Genomic DNA, 13407 nt, shown 5'->3' on the forward strand with positions numbered 1-13407 from the left:
CTCAGCCCCCTGTTCCTCAGTGTTTTGGATCCAGAAGGGGCTTATTAACTCAGGTACATTGCCTTGCAGGGCCAGGTTTTGCCTGGGATTAAGCGGAGGCTAATAGGAACCCAGAGCTCCCCAGAGCCAGCTGAAGCGTTGCCATAAGCAGCTGCACTGCTGACCTGGCTCAGAAATCTGTACGTGGCTCTGCTAAAGCATTCTGCTGGACCAAGGGTGCCTCTGCAAACTGCCAGGTCTAATATCTCAGCATCTGTGGTGCACTTAATCTACAACCCAGATAAACTATACATGGATATTTTGGAGCTGAATATGTTTTTAAAGAACGGCTGTGCAACTAAATGATCTCTGACTCTTTTGCGCCTTCCCCTTTCTCCCTGTTTGCAGCTTGCTGGTTGAAAGGTCAGTGAAGGTTGAGCTGAGAGCAGGCATGCGCTGATTAGCAGGCTAGTTAACTGATTACTTCATAATTTCTCCAGGCCTGTCTCTAGTTGTGTGTGCTGCATGTTGCTTAGTGATGTTTGAGGCATTTTGGAGGCTGTCTAAAATTCCTGTCTGAGCTAGATATTGTCATGAGCTGTCAGCTGAGCTGTCTGCTCCAAAGTGTTTGAAAATCAATAAAATAAAAGAGTATTCATGTGGAATTTGCTAAGTCTGTACCGGGTAAGAATTATTCACATGTCTTTCTGATAGATTTTAGTAAATTAATTACTTCAGTAAATCTGTGATTTAGAAATTAGCTTATCTTAGTTAAATTAATAATCAAGCTTGTCATTTTGGTAAACTGGTCAACTGTCAAATCAAGTTTTAAAATCAGACTGAAGGAGAGTGTCAACAGAGAGAAGAGCAAATAAGAATGTTACATTACTTTCTTCAGTAATGAAGAGATGGGGAAACTGGATGTCTTCTATTCCTTTAACGACTTGAACTCTTCCTGTCATAAGGCATAATAATATAATAACATTATATATTATTATAGGCATATAATAATAATTACTAATAAGAAGATATGTTGGAGAAGAATAAAAATGCTTATAATTATCTTTAAAAAAAATCACTTTCTTTTAAAAGCACCATGAAACTCAGCTGGAACTTATTAGTTAATAAGTACAAACAACTGTTTGTGCTCTCTCTGCCACTACTCTTCCAGTTATGGTTTTCCTCTTGCCGTAGGGAACATTAACTTCAAGAGGAGTTTGCTTATCTTTCTCTATGCTTTCTGTGCTTTTGAGGGTTCCATGAGAGACTGAACATGGAGTTGATCACAGCAGTTAACACTTATATTGGTTGTTTCTATTGTCTTGCTGAATCCTCTGGTGGCCTACTCTTTCAGGTTTAGACAATTTTTAATTTTTTATAAAATTAAATATTTTATACTAAAAGAATGCTTAAAAGTAAATGGAATTTGATATATTTTGTAAATTAATATAAGCATTCTCCTAACTATTTCAGCACACTCTATATTTCTGTTTCCTCAAAAGATACTTAAATTTTCAAAAGCATGCCTAAAATGTATATTGAGGGGAACCAAGACATTATTTTTCTTTGCCAGTATGCAGATTTGCTCTGTACAAACTATTTTCTGTTTCCAGACATAGACATGGGATTCTTACAGGAGAAATAATCTATTGCAGAGAAAATGACAAAAAAAAGTAGTCAAGATTTGTGTCATGATTTGGGTTATTTTTTAAATTAAATTTTTTTATCACAGACTCCAGTACACTTCTCATTAGCAGATTTTCAAGCCATTTGTCCTTTTTCTTGTGGATCCTGTAACTTCTAGCTGTAATTATCCATGGTTTTGAAAAAAGCCCTTTGAAAAGGAGGGAGGAAAAAGCAATTTTATTTTAAAATATGCCTCCTATCCTAGCAGTATTTTTAGTGAGGTTTTTTTTTAATATCTTCTCATGTTATACATATAATATAATGTGTGACTGCCCATTGCTGCTTCATTCTCTGTTCCCTTTCTTCCACCTTTTATGATCTAGTCTAATTTTGTGAACATAATTTTCTCTTTCCGCAAAACTAGTTGTGTCAAAGTGCTTTCTACCAGTCACTTATCTATAGTGGGTTTCTATTACAATCCAAGGGATTGCTCTTTTAAGAATCTCATTAAAGTCTGAACAAATATGAAATGAAAAATCCTTCCCCAAGGCACGAAGACTATAGACAATACTGCATTGCAAAGCTAGTTAGGTGGGATAATATTAAACAGGTAGTAATGAAAATATCAGAAAGATTTAATAGCTAAAAATGTGTAACAATTAAGGTCAAGAAAGCGGCCTGTTTTCTGATTTTAAACATTAAATATAGTTCACAGATGAGAGAACACAAACACATAAAATCTTTCATTGTAAGGCATTGGTTGGGGGGAGTTTCACATGGACTTTTCATAGATATACTGAAAATCTTACAGTAAAGACAGTACTTTAAAGATCTCCACCAAAAATATACCAAAAGTTGGTTTTTAATAGCTTGTCAGTAAAAAAGCAGTTCAAACAAAAAAATGTAGCAATATGAACATGCTTTAAAGCTCACATGCTATAAATATTTTCAGTAAATTTACTAGTACTGATTTTACTGCCTGAGACTTGGACATACTGTAAGAAAATCTTGCCAGTCATTAATCTGTGGGTAACTTCTGTTAATTTTAAAAATATTTGTATTCAAACACATGGAGATCTTGAAATAAACTGGTCTATAATTCAGTATTTTATAAAATTTTATCTGTAGCCATGTCTTACCTCTTTTTTCTAAATTTGCATTTCTGAACACTTTTCTTAGGCGGGGCTCAGCAGTGTATTACTGGAGTTCTCTCCTGAAAAGGAAAGAAGTGCTTGAAAGCTCTTGTTCCTGGAAAAGGGTGATGGGATTAGAGGGATGCTTCAGAGACATTAAAGTCTCTAGTATTCTAGACAGAAGTATTCTCTAAAGGAGACCCTTTGAAAATTGTTGTATTTTCTTGGTACTGAAACTTTTAGTTGTAGGGTTCTTGACAATTCCTATACTCTTCTGGGTGGCCAAATGCTGGTACTGTTTAGAGCAGATTTGCAAGTTGTGCCGTTTTTTTCTGTTTGTATTTTAGATGGAAGGCTGAGCATTTTTCTTTTTGATACAGACCTCATTACAAGTATTCATTGCCTCTATCACCTCCATTTACAATCTGCTCTTGTTTCTGTAGCTGTGTATTTGCCATAAAGACCCCAAGGGAACATAATCTAATTTAGTAGAAACTGTCCCTGAATTAAAACTTGAAGAAAGAGGTAACTAATGTTAACAAAATCCATAGCTTCTAAATAAAGATAAGCAGTAACTTGCTCTTGTGTGCTTTGGACAGTTAGGAATTTTGGGTATAGTGCTGGTTGTTTTCATATCCCACCAATGTGTAATTTCTGGATTTACTGTAAGACGTTAACAACGGGTTCATCAACGGAATTACTTTATCAAAACAGGAAGGTTTAGCTATTTGAGGAGTACACACTGTCAATTAAGACAAATAGTTATTGGCTGGCGGGAAGCTCATGAGCAAGTAATTATAAGAGATGTTCCCTGTTGAACTACCACGTTATTCATCAGATTTCAAGTGATGTGGATTGGGCTGATAAATTGAGTTGCATCATTTGTACCTTTCTCCATGAAGGTCACTTGCACTTTTCAATTTTGTTTGGGAGGGGAAGAAAAGCTTTCTTTTAAATTCATTTAAGTCATTAGTAACTGAGCTGAGAAAGTAATATGGAATCAAAGTTCCTACTTAACCCTGGCTAGATGCGATCCCCTTTGTGGTGAGGATGTGCCCAGTCGCTCCAGAAGAGGTAGATAACCTTCCATTTTCCTTTCCACAGGCTTTCAAGGGTAATTCAGTTCTTGTGAAATTGACATAAGTGACCAGTAAAAATTCTTAGAGTGACTCAAATCACAGAAATATGGGCTATTTTCCCACATACACAAGAGTAGAAGCTGTGGGTACACAGCAAGGCAGGCTGAAGATAACATTGGGAGCGGTGCATTGGAGTCTGGCTGCCCTTGTGTGGCTGGGAGATGCCATTTGGTCCTGGCTGTGTTTCTCTCCACCTCCTGTAGTCCAGAGCAAGGACTGCAGAATAATCAAGTAGTAGTTACCTATTTCCAATTACTTACCTACCACATAGTACAAGGCAAACAGTCTGGTGAACGCAATTCCACCAAGACAGAGGCCACAGGTGGGGTACAAAACAGGCAGTGACTTGCTTGAAATCTCTGCAAAAGAGGTTTATTTTTGTCCACCTGCTGCTATTCACAGAGAAAAGGTGCAAGTATAACTTTTGCAGTGCATTGTGCAGATAAAAGTTTTCATACCACACATATCAGTGTAAAAATTCTAACAAAAATTCCACAACCGAATGCATTCAAATTATTTTGTATCTATTAAAAAAAAAGGAGTGAGAAAAAAGTTTTTATTTGGAAATATTAAATACATACTGGTCAGAAAAATCACTACAGGTACAAAATTGTAAAATTACTCTTCCTATCCTCTGACACAAATAGTTTTTTCTATTTAGAAAAAATTTGCTGGCCATGTGGGGGTTGGATCCCTTTGGAGTAAGAATGTCAGTAAACATCAGTCCCTTAGAAAAGAGAAGATATGATCCCATTACATGCTTTAGCTCTGGAGATGATGTGTATGTTTGGTGTTCATTCTTGTAGGTATAAATTGAAGTAAAAAATGAACTTGTGTGCATTCATATTGTGGAATAATTAGACTGAATTTTAAAAATCAGAGTTTTAAAAAACAGAGGGTAAAAAAATCAAGTGAATGTAAGTATATACATCTGGGCCCTAGTGGGTTAAAAGTAATGTATTCTTGTTTGCAATTGCTTGCGTGTGTTACTAAATTGAAAATAGACACCAGCAAGCAATCTTTTCTGTGACTGTTCCCATATGCTAGTTCATGTTATGTCTTAACATGACATACAGGAAAAAGAAATGTATAATTATATGGTCAGGACATGGAGAATTCTTAGGCCAGACTGGAGGCTTTTTTTCTTTATCAGTGGTTAGAGCTTTGGGGACAATATGGTGAGGAGAAATACAGGCAGAGGCTTCTTGTACATCTTTTGGCTTCAAAGGGCTATAGTGCATACCTACGTTGGATTTTGCTTTAGTGAAGACATAGACATCTGTGTCATCTATACCATGAAGCTGAGCTCAAATTTCCCTGTCTTCCTTTCTCTGCTTACACCAACAGGAGTGATATGAATAGTAAATGTGGGTATGATTCAGGGGATATTCACCCAAATTACTGGAGCTTGTTAATCTTTAACAACCTAACAATAATGTTAGAATTCTTATGGGTTACTAAATACTTCTCTCAATGTTATTTTCCTAAGGGTAAGTTTGTTTGTACCTGGGCTGTTATCATACCAGGTTGAACTGTAGTGTCTTGTTAGCTGTAGATTTTGTTGTGAATGCCTGATTAGGAACACATGAATAAGAACAAACGGAAAATTCCACTTATTCTGTTAAATAGATAGTTTTTGTCATAAACCTGTTTCAGGAACGTTACTCTGAACTCTGGACCATATACTACTGGTTTATTTGCATGGTATACAAAATGTCTGGATTTTTCTCAACAAGACAGAAATCCTGTAGGCTGTATCAACATGTCACCTTTGATTTGAATGGGTGATTTTAAAAGAGAAAACTTGCAGAATGATCTATCTCTGTAGGCACATTTTTGTGTCTAATAATGCAGTACAGTATCACTATATCTGATTTCCAGTGAGGATGAGGTGGGCTTTGTGTTTAGACCAATCTATAAACATATGTATCTTTTCCATCTAAACTGTACTGTTTACTGTGGGAAGTTGGGCTGCATAAATTAAATGTACAATGGATCCAACAGCATGCCATACTGAAACAATTTGTGGCATCTGGTTTCCTTTTGTAATTTTTCTCAAATTTCTGTTCTGATATTGCCTAGATAAACAGGTGTAATTTGGTTGAACTGTAGAAACACCTGAAACTAAAACATACTACACATAGGATAACTGAGAAATGAAGTCTTGGCACCCATGAGTGAGATTTGCAAGGCTACTATATTAAGTTTTCTTCACAACTTTTCAAGGGCGTTTCCTGTGGTTTAGGAGCCTGGACTGATGTTAGTTACAAAGAAGCCAAAACAGGAGTCTTGTTACAGAATACTCCTTCATACTGATCATCAAGTGTAATTGGCACTCTGACACTATCCTAGGATGCTGAGCCACCCTAGCTCTTTCCCTCTCCCTGTTTTGTTGAGCGTGTTAAAAGATAATCAAAGTGGGTTCACAAGGTGCCACAGCCGTAACTGGTCTCCATTAACTGTAGGTATTTACATCTTTGGAAAGTTTTTATGTATCGGTCTGCTTTTTTTTTTTCCTTCCCCCCCCCCCCCCCCCCAAATTGTACCATATTGTAAAGTGAATTTGTGTATAGCTTGAGTATATCATCAGGATTTTGTTTGTTTGGTTTTTTTTTTAATTAAAACCTTAGTCAGACAAATCTCATTAGGCATCTTCCATGTCATTAATTTACAAAGAATATACTGCATGTATTAAAATGTAATTTTGGTTAATATATAACATGACTAAAATTATTAATGACTTTTCTGATAGTCATTACTCTTCGAACCTCTGCCTCCTTGTAAATCTACAGCAGCTGAAATGGCCAGAACACTGTCTACAGATACAATATCTATCAGATATTACTGAGGATGCTGCAGAACAATGACAAAAACATTTGTGAAAAAAGCATCATCTCTGTTTCTGCTCCAGCAAAGCAGGCAAATCTGTACACTGCTTTCAGTGTACTTATTTAGAGGTGTATGAGAGCACAATGCTTTGCACATGGCTAAATAGGAAACACATTTAGTATTTAGGAAAAACAGATGAAACTTGGACTGCAATTTAGTAGAAAATAGTCTGATTGAGAAGTATGCAGATGAGGGGGAAAATGATCCTATTCTACAATGTTACCTAAATAATTCACTCTGCAAAGCATAAATTCAGTTTGGACTGAAGCTAAAAGATACGTGGTAAACCCAGTTTCTTACAGGCTGCAGTTCATTAGTAAACATGTAAAATATTTAATATCCTGTCCTTTTTATGTAACCCCTTGGATTGTTCCAAATTTTTCAGTGTTACTTCGACTAGACTCTGTATCTTTGTCAAGATGTTTGTAACATCGACACTGACTCCCGTGGTCCAAGTGATGTCTTCTGTCTCCCGTTCGATGATAAAACATTGTTCTAGTCGCTCACTTGGAACCAGGAGATTGCCTGCTGCAAAAACAGGCTATCAGCATTTATTAGTATGGCATTCTCCACAGGTTTAAGTTGAATGAAACATTTAAAAGGAATGGAGCTGGTTTGGGTGGTTGTTTCCATTTTCCCTAAGAGATGGGAGAATGCTTTTCTCGTTGACTCATACATATACACACACACACACACGTATGTATGCGCACACAGACTGTGTAAGACTTAATATTTACAAATTGAGCTCTGTCTTTAGGTTTAATTGTTGGTGGATTTTACTAACTCAGAAATATTAGGTGTAATACTTTGAAGATGGCCCTGGTTTTGAAATTAACAGCGCATCATTTTTGAACAGGAAACAAAGAGAATTTATTGCTTTAATTACAGTGTAATGTTCATATTAAATATATTTATATTTTAAAATTCCAGTTTTAAGGAGATTTTAATAGAAGCTGGAGCTGATGAGGCAAAGCAATGCAAAAAGGCTGTTCCAGATGGCATATATCCAGAGGGAGACATTTGTGTATTGACAACAGTGGAAATATATGAAAAGAGAAATAAGTAACGAGTATGAGACTAGTGAAGAGAATCCAAGTGAGAATAGTTCAGGACTCAATCTGTTGTTGTAAGGAAAGGAGTAGCAGTATTCTCTACATGCTATAATCTGATCCCAGGGAAAGATACTGAAAATGGTAAATGCTTCAGTCAAGTGATAGAGGAATGCAAGAATGAGTCAGCAGGGCAGTTATAGATGAAATTGCAGAGCGGGAGAATAAAAAGTTTTCAAATAGGGGAGGAAAGGGAGAAGAAGATGAATTTATAATGAAGGTCAGTCTCAAGGTGATGGTAGAGATATAAAGGTAATTTCTATGGATTAGAAACAGAAAAGACTACATTGTGTGAGGCTTTAGTTACTCTCATGGGTAACTTGGTGCACCACTGATCTAACTTGGCATAATGGTGATTCTTCCTTGTGTTGGAGGGTATTTTTCTTCTCCATGGAAAGCACTCTGTGAAGCAAAATGTTTGCCTTTGACTAACTGTATTTAAAATTAATTGAAAGAAATATGAAAAAATACTATTTAATGTTAAAAATCTTTCCCATTCCTTTCTGATGTTGTTTGAAGTGGCAACACCAATTTTATGAATACCTTATAACTAGCTCAGGCAAAAGTTAGAACTAATTATTGTGTCAAGGAATGTAAGCTCTTTAGTTAAAAGCAAATAGCAGCTGCTACCTTTGATTGTAGAAGGGGAGTTTCTTGCTAAATGCCTAATTATAGTGTGGTGTGTCTGCTCACCTTCAGTGCAACGCAACTTTTGTTCAAACTCCTTACTCTTAAGTTTTCTTTGAATTTGTTATTTAATTTTTAGCCCAGTGCTATTTGGATATTTTGGTTTAGGTATTCATTGCTTCCCCATGGGCTTTTTTTCTCTATCCTAGAGAGAGTCTGCAGTGTTATGCCATAGGCACAGTGCACCAAGGGAGGCATTTTTTTACCTCCCCGGACACTAGCCAGTAAAGGCTCCCTGGGAGTGCTCCTGGGAGCATGGAGAGTTTCATAAATTGCAGATTAATTAAAAATTACCCCACCTGGAAATATAGATGTGCTGCCTTGTACTTTATAACTTCAATCTGCCATCTCCTACCCAACATGGTAGCATCCTCACTCCAACTCTGCTGACCAGAATATTGGCTGCTGCCTGGCTGAACAATTCTCCTTTGCAATTCAAAATAAAGGGTAACATGGAGTTTCTGTACACACCTTCTGGAAGTAACAGAAGGTTACTTACTGTTGTTGTTCTGCAGTGGAAAGTAGGTTCCCTCTGTAACACTTCAAATTTAAAAGAATAAATATACTGAATTAAAGGATGCTGATTATAACTTAAAAAATATGAGAGTTCCTTTTTACTCTGCCAGGAAAAGTAACAGTTATGCCCCTCATGAAGTTAAAGCAAGTCTGCTTTTGTAAGAAAACTATTATGAGATGGTAGAGACATGGTTCAGTGGCTGTATCATTCCCATCTTATCAGCTTTCTGAAAGTGGTATCCATCTGTCAACTACTGATTCATTTTCCCATATTAACATCACACATGATGCAAAAAAGACACTGGCATATACCTAAACAATTATATAGTTTTAAACATTTCTACTGCTCATTCTTGCAGTCAGAAAATGTTATATTTGTGTTATCGTAATTTATTGTGTAGTTTATATTCTATGGTATATCTGAATATTTTAGCACATTTTCTTCAAGTTAGTCTGATAAACATGAAATACCACAAAATTTAGTTGCTGTAGTTTCTGCAGAGAATGAGCCATTTGAGGAACCTTTCTGAGCAGTAAGGCAACATGCTAACTTAATACATTGGGATTTTGAAGGGGAAATTTTTCAAGGGCACAAAGGGAAGGAACGTGCCCAAGTTGGCTGCACCCGGGGTGCGTGGGTTGCAGGGAACATGCTGCCCCCCTGCCCCTCTGGCTGAGCTGCCTGAGTCCCATCTGGGCAGGGAAGGGGGCTCAGCTCTGCTCGGGAACCCTGGGGCCACTGCTGGAGCAGACACAGTCAACGGACAGGGAAGGAAAAAGGAGGGTAAGAAACAAAAGCAGTATCAAAAGTCTTGGTGGGGGGCGGGGAATCTATGTTTTGTGGACATTTGTTAAACAGAGCCATTTTCTAGAGGATGTCTTCATTTTCAAGGTGTGTGGGACATGGCTTTCAGTTTACACCAATGTAAGCTGAAGGGTCTAAATCATTATACTTCATTGTACAACAAAGATGGAGCTACTATCTGAAAAGAACCTGCTAATACAGGCTTGTAATTTCAATTTTTCACACATTTTTCACTCTGTATTTCAGTAAAAATCTCATCTATCCAATCATTGCTTTAGGTTAATAGCCTGTAATACAGTATAGTGTCAAAAATGTCAAACTTAATGAAAAAAAAGGGGGGAATTATAAGTGTTCACTGAAACCACTTCTTTGAATACTTTTTTCCACAAGATCTGTGCATTTTCTTTGGTGGGTTTTGTGGAATACATTTTAATCAAATCTGAAAGAAAAAGGGAAATCTGTACTGCCATAAAACTCTTCCATATCTAATGTATGTATTAAAGCTACAAATCCGTTAATTATATTTTTAAGAAATCATTGACATATAATCTAAAAGAAGAAAAGAGTTTTATGCTATGCATGTCAGATACATCTTACTGTAGCTTGTTGAGACTTACACTTGAGCTTTTTAAAATGAAAAACTGAATTTTTTTGCAATCTGTTGGGCAAGGTGGTCAAATTCTTTACCTTTAAAGTAGTTTAAAATTTCTGTTGTTTAAAGGAGAGAATGAATAGATTCTGCAGTATTCATGCTATTTAATTGCAACAAATAGTTTAATTACCTGATTCACTCATGTATGACAACCCCCTGAAATCTCATAGGTAATTTGATAGTACATACAAGATGAAACACCTGCATGTCAATAGTTTGGTCCATTTGCATAAGTCCCTTAAACAAGGAAGCAATGGAAAATCTGCAACAATGATTTAACAACTCTTTATGTGTTCATTGCTGTCCTTCCATATCTTCCACTAGTATTTGTTTTGTTTTTCTCCTTCATGCTACAGCAGTAATGCTGATGATGCAACCCCAGACAGTAATTTCTGTGTAATAGCTTTGGGCATGAACTGCTTGATTTGCACTCCTGAGCAGGTATCACGGGCTTTGCTCCCCAGGCCTATATGTGTGAGGGGTTGTGAAAATGAGTTTTCTTAAACTTTAGGGATATGGGTAATGCACAGAGTAAAAAAGGAACAGAGTGAATGAGTAATGCAGCCGTAATGGAATTGAAGGCAGGAGTAAGAAACTTTTTGCTCAAAACAACAGATTTATTTGATTCAGTTCTTGGGTGCTTTCTTTTATAAAAGAGAAAAATAAGCAAAAGTGTAAGACAAGAAAAGAAACCGATTTTTCTTAGTCTATTCTACCATATATAAAGCTGTAAAAAAAACTGTACACAAAAATAAAGAACAACTTTTTTCCTCTGGACAAAGACTGTCTGGACTCATGACAGCTTTCTCCTTAGTTATTTAGGTAGTAAATGCAGAAGGAAAGATGATTATGTGCCGATATATTAAATATTCTACTTTTGGATACTCTCAGAAAGGTCAAGACTTACAGCATTGACTGTTTTGGTTTTTCTTCCATTTAGAATTTCACAACTTTTTTTTTTCCCCCTGTAAAGAGATTTTACAACTTTCCTTTAAATACTCTCAAATGGATGGTCTTAGCTAATATGATAAATGTCAAATATCTTTGAAAAAGTTTTGAAAAGCTCGTGGTACAAAATGAATTTGAGGCTGAGAAATTTGAATCTTTTTGTCCTTGTAATTGAAACTTCAGAGGAAAAATCCAGAATTAAAAATTTAATTTGCTATTGGAATATGTAAAATTGTTTGACCTAGGTGAAAATTAATTTCATCTGCGGGGAAAAGAGCACCTGTAAATGTAGTTAATTTGCTTCTGGATCAGGGTTTGAGAAATAAGGCTAGATAACTAAGAGTATACTAGTAAAATATACTGTATGCTTTTATGCTACTGTACTCTTATATACCAATATATTATAAAATATGCTATATCCCCAAAAGCCCCAAAACAACATTCAACAAAGTTAGTTGATTGAGCCTGTTCTTTTCAAATTATTTTGACAAAAAGTTAAGGGCAGTATTCTGAAAAGTTGAAATATCTGAAAATGTTCAGGATATAAATTCTACCCATGTGAGTAGTGGTCTATACGGTTATCAAGAATGCCAGTATCCTCTGTTTTCTGATGGCATTTCCAAATACACTTTGTTTTTATTTAATAATGCCTGAAAATTAAGTGAAGTAGTCTATTTTTACTTCACTTAGAAGCAATATCCACACTTTGGTCTTGAGCTTTGGTTTATGAGCTTATCTCCACCCCCCACACCCATCATTTCTTCATCCCTAATTGGGAGAGTCCTGTAAAAGTCAATGAAAAGGTTACTCTTAACCATCTGCCTAAAAAGTCTTTCTCTTTTCTGGAAGTTCACATGTGCATGCTCAGAAACATGCACCACAGGGTCACTGTACTTGTATAACAAGCTAGTTAGGCATATCTGAATGAACAGGATTAACTGCATTCCTCTACAGATAGTTACTCATGCTTGAAGTTTGATGTAAACTCAACTCATATCTTTATGAATTAAATTCAGTACTACTGGATCTCCACAGTGAAGAGTTTCTTTTTGTTTAAAAATAATGCTGGCTGCATTTTCTATATAATTAAAAATGTTTTTATTCAGTTAAAGGGCAAACTTTTGGGCAGGAGTGATTTGGGCACGGAGATAGTTGCAACAGTGTTGTTCCATCATGTGGAAGTATCTCACCATCCTAACCAACAGGCATTCACTTGTTAAGTAAGTTAGTTTATGGTCAGGGACATACCAAATAAATTGCCTGGTTTTCTGTTTTAGTAACTGATTTCTCTTTGTCTCTTGCACAAGAAAAGGAAGGGCATTGCCAGATTTATTTCTACATCTTTCAGTATATTAAATTGTTAGAGGTATTGCTCAGATACCACTATCTGCAGTGTAACTTACAGTAGTAACAAAATGTTATATTCATTAGAAATACTTAATAAATTGCTAGGTTTTCCTTTAACTTCAGGGAAAGTTAGGGTGACTGGGCATCTATAGAAGACTAGCTTTAAAACATACATATGTCTGTGTACGTACACATGTGAAGTCAGAAGCCTAATCTATGAATAATTTGAAGGCAGTATTTTAACCTATTTTCTACTAATCAGTACATGAGCATTTCTATATGAAATGCATCTTTTAAGTCAAATTACTACACCAGAGTCTAATGTGGAATGTTAAAGAAAAAAAGACTTCGTTACTGTTACCATGTCCTGCAGCCTGTATTTTAGCTACCCTTATGTCCTGGTTTCAGCTGGGATAGAGTTAACTGTCTTCCCAGTAGCTGGTACAGTGCTATGTTTTCAGTTCAGTATGCGAAGAATGTTGATAACACTGATGTTTTCAGTTGTTGCTAAGTAGTGTTTAGACTAAAGTCAAGGATTTTTCAGTTTCTCATGCCCAGCCGTTAAGAAAGCTGGAGG

At 36.1% G+C, this 13407-nt stretch overlaps 1 protein-coding gene across 1 annotated transcript in view; it reads left to right on the forward strand.

The window, feature by feature from the left end:
• The window catches only part of CADM2 (cell adhesion molecule 2), a 679799-nt gene that overhangs the window by 201439 nt on the left and 464953 nt on the right, over nucleotides 1-13407 (forward strand). The gene's annotated exons all lie outside the window — the stretch shown is intronic.

This window comes from Buteo buteo, chromosome 8 (genome assembly GCF_964188355.1).
Source record: "Buteo buteo chromosome 8, bButBut1.hap1.1, whole genome shotgun sequence".
Lineage (NCBI taxonomy): Eukaryota > Metazoa > Chordata > Aves > Accipitriformes > Accipitridae > Buteo > Buteo buteo.